The sequence below is a fragment of the Nannospalax galili genome, unplaced genomic scaffold, assembly GCF_000622305.1.
Source record: "Nannospalax galili isolate Female #2095 unplaced genomic scaffold, S.galili_v1.0 scaffold886, whole genome shotgun sequence".
NCBI lineage: Eukaryota > Metazoa > Chordata > Mammalia > Rodentia > Spalacidae > Nannospalax > Nannospalax galili.
Window position 1 is genome coordinate 3422829 of NW_008355971.1, and position 6657 is coordinate 3429485.

Consider the following 6657-nt stretch of genomic DNA (forward strand, 5'->3'; position numbering starts at 1 on the left):
TCTATCTATCATCTATCTATCTTCTATCTATCTATCTATCTATCTATCTATCTATCTATCTATCTATCATCTATCTGTCTATCAATCGATCTACCTGTCTGTCTTTCTATCTATCACCTACCATCTGTCTATCTTCAACCATTTGTCAAAATCTTGCCTCTCACAGACAGACAGGGATAACAGGAAGTGAAGACACACAGGGACAGACATAAACAAATGTTGACACAGAGAGAGAACCAGATAGAGAGGAAATCACAGGAGAGCAGACAACAGACCAGGGGAAGAGGCTAGAGAAAGATAGACATGGAGTTAGAGTCAGACAAGCACACTCTTTTGGGGTGTTTTATTGAAACAGGGTCTCACTCTATCCCATGCTGGTCCCAGTTAGCTGTCAGTCCTCTAGCCTCAGCCTCCCTGGTGCTGGGGTTACAGGCATGCACCACTATACCCAGCTAGAGATGCACAGGTATTAAGAAACAGCGGCAGGCCAATCACAGTGCTGTGTGCCTGTAGTCCAGGACTCAGTAGGTAGAGGCAGAATAGCCTATGCTACACTGGGAAACCTTGTCTCAAAAAGCCAGGCAAAGTCTGATGTGGTGGTACATGCCTGTAATCTCAGCACTCTGGAGGTAGAGGCAGAGGCAGGAAGATCACCAAAAGTTTAAGGCCAACCTGCTCCATATAGTGGGTTCCTAGCCAGCCAGGGGTTGTGTATCAAAACTCTTGTCTCAAAAAACAAAACAAAGCAAAACAACCCCCCCCAAAACAAAAAGCAACAACCCCCCAAACAGCAACAAAAACCCAAACAAAAAATCTAGACCAAATCAAATCAAACAACATAAAAACCAACCAACCAAAATCCCAACCAAAATAAAAAAACGAAAACTACCCAAACAGAAATAGACATTGCAAAATAAAGAGAAACAGATGTTGAAGGATTAAATGACTCACATGACATTGCTGTTTGTCAAAAATAAAATAAACTAAAATAAAAGGGGAAAGAGGACAGGTGATCAGCACAGAGACCAAGGGAGAAGAAAGTGATAGAAACACAGACAGATTCCAGAGACAGACAGGTGGGATCTCCCAAAGAGATTCCTAGAGGTGCAACCAGCTGCCTCTCTCAGGAGCCACCCCTCCCCACCCGTGTCCTGGCATCCCATACCCGCGTCCCTGTACCTGCTGTGGGGATGTTCTGGGGCTCTTGTGTGTACTTGGGGGATGCCGGCTGCCCTTAAGTTGTCCCTGTCCACACCCCTTCTCCGCCCTATCACCTTTCCCTGCTTTTCCAGTGAGCTTAATCTCCTCCTACCTTCCTGTCATACCTTTCCGGAAGACCCTGGGCTCTTAGCCAGCTGGCACGATGGGGTGGGTGGGAACCATACCTCACGAACCCCCTTTTCTTGTCTGTGCCCTTCTGGTCTGCAGGCTGGCCTTAAATCACCTTGCTGTGGTCAGTACTTGCTGTTTGCCTTGGAATAGAGCAAAGGCTTCTCAAACTCTGGAGAAGAGGGTGGGGTCAGGGGGCACTGGCTCAAAGAGAAAAAAAAAAAAAGGGCTAAGGAGGAATGGAGTGGATCCAGTACTGGGTTGAGTCCTATTTGGGACACGCTCAAGTTCTGTTTCTCTGGGTTCAACTCTTGTCACTGACAGGCTGGGAGACCTTGTGCAAGCTTTCCCTCTCTCTCTGGAGATTTCTCATTTCTGGTCATCTATTTTGTCTAACTCTTGCAATTCTTCATGTCTGTGGCTCGTCTCCGAAATTCGCTGGGAATTTTGCTTTGCTGTTGCTGTCTCTGGGATCTCTGTTGCTGAGTCCTTTGTCTTTTTTCATGTTGGTCTCTCCTTCTCTCTCTTTTTCCATCTGTATTTCTGGGTTTTTGATCCTCTCTCTGTCTCTTTAAAATATTATTGTTTTTATTATTATTTTTAAATTTCATGTATATGAATGTATTGCTTGCATGCATGTAAATGTACCTGTGTCATGCAATTTCAGAAGAGCTCAGAAGAGGGCATCAGATCCCCTGGAAATGGAGTTACAGATGGTTGTTAACTGTCATGTGGATGCTGGGAATTGAACCTGGGTCCTCTGCAAGAGCAGCCAGTGCTCTTACCTGTTGAGCCATCTCTCCAGCCCCCTTCTCTCTGCCTCTTTAAAAATTTACTTACTGATTCCAGAATTTCATACAATGTATTTTGATGACATTCTAAAGATTTATTTCATTTTATGTGTATGAGCATTTGGTCTGCATGTATGTAAGTGCACCACATATGGACAGCACCCATGGAGACCAGAAGAGGGTGTCTGATCCCCTGGAGATGGAGTTATAAGCATTTGTGAGCTGCCCAACAGGGGTGCTAGGAACAGAACTTGGGTCCTCTGCAAGAGCAGTATGTACTCTTAACCTCTGACCCATCCATCCCTTTAGCCCCTCTGTTGTAGCCCAAGAGGTCTTTGAACTTGTTACATAAACAAAGGTGACCTTGAACTCCTAACTCTTCTGCCTCCACCTCTGGAGTACTGGTATTTACAAGAGTGTGCCACCACACCTGGCTTTTGTGATGACGGGGTTGGAACCTAGGGCTTCTTGAGTGCTATGCAAACACTGCCAACTGAGCTACATCCCTAGCCCTACCTTTCTCTCTGCTTTCGTCCCATCCTATCTCTACATCAGTCCTAGGCTGCTGTCTCTTCTCATCTCTCCCTGTCTCTGAGGCTCATGTTCCCATGATTACAGTGGGCTGAGGCTGAAGGTCAGTTAAGGAGAGGGGCAGGGCCACAGAGTAAGGACCTTAGACTCAAATGCTCCTTCTCCCCCTCCCCAGCTTATAATATGGTCCTGTTCTACTTTTCTAGGTCCCCCACCAGTCCAGTCTGTTTCCCAGTTACCTAAGCCCTGTCCAGGTCAGAAGAGCAAAGTGTCAAAGCCAGATCTGGGCTGGAGTAAGGGAGGGATGCCCTGGGACTAAGGGTCTGGGAGGCCCTTAGAAGTGCACCCACTTTGCTGCTCTTCTGGAGGGAGGGCAGGAGAAGAAGTACTGGAGAATCATCTGGAATTTAACACCCCAGATCCCAGGCTCATGTTGAGCTGGAGGTGGGGCCTGTGCTGTTGTTTCCATCCTGGAAAGGCTGGTTAGGACAGGTCCTGGGAGGGGGCGAAGGCGTCCTTGTGAGATTACATGTCTCTGGTTTCCCATGGCATCAGCCCCCACTTCTGGGTGAGGGTGCAGCACTGAATTCACTCCAATCCCTTGACCTTGAAACTGGTTTGAGCAGGATCTCATGTGACATCTTGGGGAAACAGGGCTTCATGAAAGGCATTTTCAGGGACTTTGAATTCTTGTGCTCTGACTTGCTGTCCTGTTCTAAGGAAACTTGGACTCTAAAAGGGATATACTTTAGTCTCTGAACTTGGAAGCATTGACATTATAATTCACGTGGAAGGTGGTGTCATGCGTGGCAAGATGCCAGGCCTAGATGCAGAAGTCATTTCTCCAGCCCTCTAGTTCTGAAACCCCCAACCAGCTCTGGATTTTTTTTTTGAGACATGGTCTCAAAACTTGCTGTGTAACTGAGAATGACCTTGAACCTCTGATCCTCCTGCTTCTGCCTCCCAAGTACTGGGTTTATAGGCATGCACCCACCAGACCCAGTTTTGTGCAGAACCTGTGCAGGCTTTCTGTATGCTAAGTTTTGTGCAGGCTTTCTGTATGCTAAGCAGGCACTTTACCAACTGAGTGATAGCCCAAGCCATGTGTTAGTTTTCTTTTGAAACAAGGTCTTACTGTGTAGCCTAGGCTGGCCTTGGATTCATGGCAATTTTTCTTTTTTCTGTTTCAGTCTCCAAAGTGCTGGGATTCCAGGCATGAGTGACTATGCTGGGCTTGGTGGTCTCATTTCTTTTCTTTCTAGAAAAATTTTGTTTTTATTGAGTTTTGTGTATTTCACACAGAACATCTCAAACATCCCCACTGGCACCCTCCCATAGGCCCACACCCCCACTGCCATCCATATACTCTGTCATCCATGGTAAGGCCCAATGTCAAGTCAGTGTCCCCAGACGTTCCCGGTGCAGGTCCATCCACTGAGGTCTAGCCAGCCTATCTAGAGTCCCTTGTTTTAGGAAGATCAGCCTTTCCTCACCTAGCGGTAATCAGCTGCCAATATTTCTTCAGCTAAGATTGGGGTCTGCTGTTCATTTCCCTAGTCCTATGCTGGGTTTTTGTCTTCCTGAGTTTGCACGGGACTTTTGCATGCTGACACCATTGACGTAGAATTATATGAGCTCGTAGGACTCTGCACCATGTGGCTGTGCACCTCCTCCCCTGGCACCTTCATAGTGCTCTCCCAAGATATGAGAGCTGCCTTCAGGGGAGGTGGTTCGAGGTCAGGTCCAGCTCTATGCTCCAAATCCTGTGTCTGAAGTACGTTTTGTCTTCGGCAGCAGGGTCTTACCTTCACGTTCTGGGAGGTCATCAAGGGCTGTGGCAGTAGCCTGAGTAACTCTGGGAGTCTCTTAAACCACCTTGGGCAACAACTCAGTGGAAGGCTTCTCCTGTCTGGCACTGTTTTTTTTTTTTTTTTTTTTTGTTGTTGTTATGTAACCTTTAGCTATACACACGGACTCATGTAGAGATATTGTATATGTAATTTGTCATTAGGTCATTGGACTAATATGATTCCCTCTGTTTTTTTTTTTTAAACTGGTTAGACATTATTTATCTCTCCTCTCTCCCTGTTTAACCATTCCGCCACACTCTCCTCATTTAAAGTGTCCCCATTTCCCCATTTCTCCCTTGATAGTACCCTTCTCCTATGGTCCCACCTCTCTTGAGCTCCTTCTTTCCCTTTATCTTCAAGTTTCCTTGTATAACCTTCCTTCCCCCCTCCCATTTAAATAGCCCCATTTTTATCCATTTCTCCCTTTGTAACACCTGCCTCCTACTGTTCTTCTCTCTCAGGTTCTTTTTTTCCCTTTACCTCCCTGGTTCCTTTTCATTATCCTGGTTCCTGTAGTTATGTCTGGATACATGCTCACATATAAGGATTTGGTGCTAGGATCCACATATGAGGGAGAACATATGTTGTTTGTTTTTCTGAGTCTGTGTTACTTCATTTAGTATAACAGTTTCTAGTTCCATCCATTTACCTTCAAATTTCATCTTTCTTTACTGCTGAGTAGAACTCCATTGCATAAATGACTTCTACAATGAAAAATTTAAATCTTTAAAGAAAGAGATTGAGGAAGACATCAGAAGATGGAAGGGCCTCCTATGCTCATGAATTGGAAGAATTAATATTGTGAAAATGTTCATTCTACCAAAAGCCATTTATAGATTCAATGAAATGCCAATCAAAACCCCCATGACATTCTTCACAGAATTAGAAAAAACTATCCTAAGATTCATCTGGATGCACAAAAGAGTCTGGATAGCCAAGGCAACCCTGAGTACTAAGAGCAATGCTGGGAGGATTACTATACCAGATCTCAAACTATATTACAGATCTATAGTCATAAAAACAGCATGGTACTGGCACAAAAATAGACTCATAGATCAATGGAACATAATTGAAGACTCAAACATGAGTACATGCAATTTCAGCAACCTGGTATTTGATGAAGGGGCCAAGAACATTCACTGGAGGAAAGACAGCATCTTCAACAAATGGTCTGGCAAAACTGGATCTCCACCTATAGAAGAATGAAACTAGACCCTTATCTTTTACCTTACACAAAAGTCAGCTCCAAATGGATCACAGACCTCAACGTGAACCCTGAAACTCTGAAACTGTTAGAAGAAAACATTGACAATTACATACAAGATATAGGTGTAGGAAAGGACTTTCTAAGCCAGACATCAATTGCTCAGGAATTAAACTAAAAAAATCAACAAGTGGGACCCCATTAAACTAAAAAGCTTCTGTACAGCAAAAGAGACAATCAAGGAAGTGAAGAGAAATGCACAGAGTGGGAGAAAATTTCACCAGCAACACGTCTGACAGAGGTTTACCATCCAGAATATATGAAGAACTCGAAACAATCAAGAAAACAAGTAACAATTAAAAGATGGGATAAAGATCTAAACAGAGCATTCTCAAAAGAAGAAATAAAGATCACTGAGAAGCACCTTAAAAGGTGTTCAACGTCATTAGTAATTGGGGAAATGTAAGATTTCATCTTACCCCGGTCAGACTGGCTAAGATTAAGAGAACAAATGATACCAATTGCTCACAAGGATATGGAGAAAGGGGAACACTTATCCACTGCTGGTGGGATTGCAAACTCATGCAACCCCTATGGAAAGCAGTTGGAGAACTCTTAAAAAACTAAAAATGAACCTACCATATGACCTGGTTATACCACTCCTTGGCATATACCCAAAGGACTCATCCTGTTGTAGAGACACTTGTACAACCATATTTGTTGCTGCTTTTTTCACAGTAGCTAAGAGATGGAAGCAACCTAAGTGACCCTCAACTGATGAGTGGTTAAACAAAATGTATATAAAAAAAGGTGTGTGTGTGTGTGTGTGTGTGTGTGTGTGTGTGTGTGTATGTATGTATGTGTATGCCATGACATGCACGTGGAGGTCAGAGGAAATCACTGAGTCTGTTTTCTCCTTCTACCTTTATGTGGGTCCTGGGAACTGATCTCA

General features: G+C 44.4%; 1 protein-coding gene across 1 annotated transcript in view; it reads right to left on the bottom strand.

The window, feature by feature from the left end:
* Positions 1 to 1261, bottom strand: part of LOC103750798 (cytochrome P450 2F2) — a 12037-nt gene extending 10776 nt beyond the window's left edge. The window contains exon 1 of the mRNA XM_008854045.3: positions 1180 to 1261. The gene's annotated coding sequence lies outside the window, so the exon portion shown is untranslated. The remainder of the gene's footprint in view (positions 1 to 1179) is intronic.
* Between the last annotated feature and the right edge of the window lie 5396 nt (positions 1262 to 6657).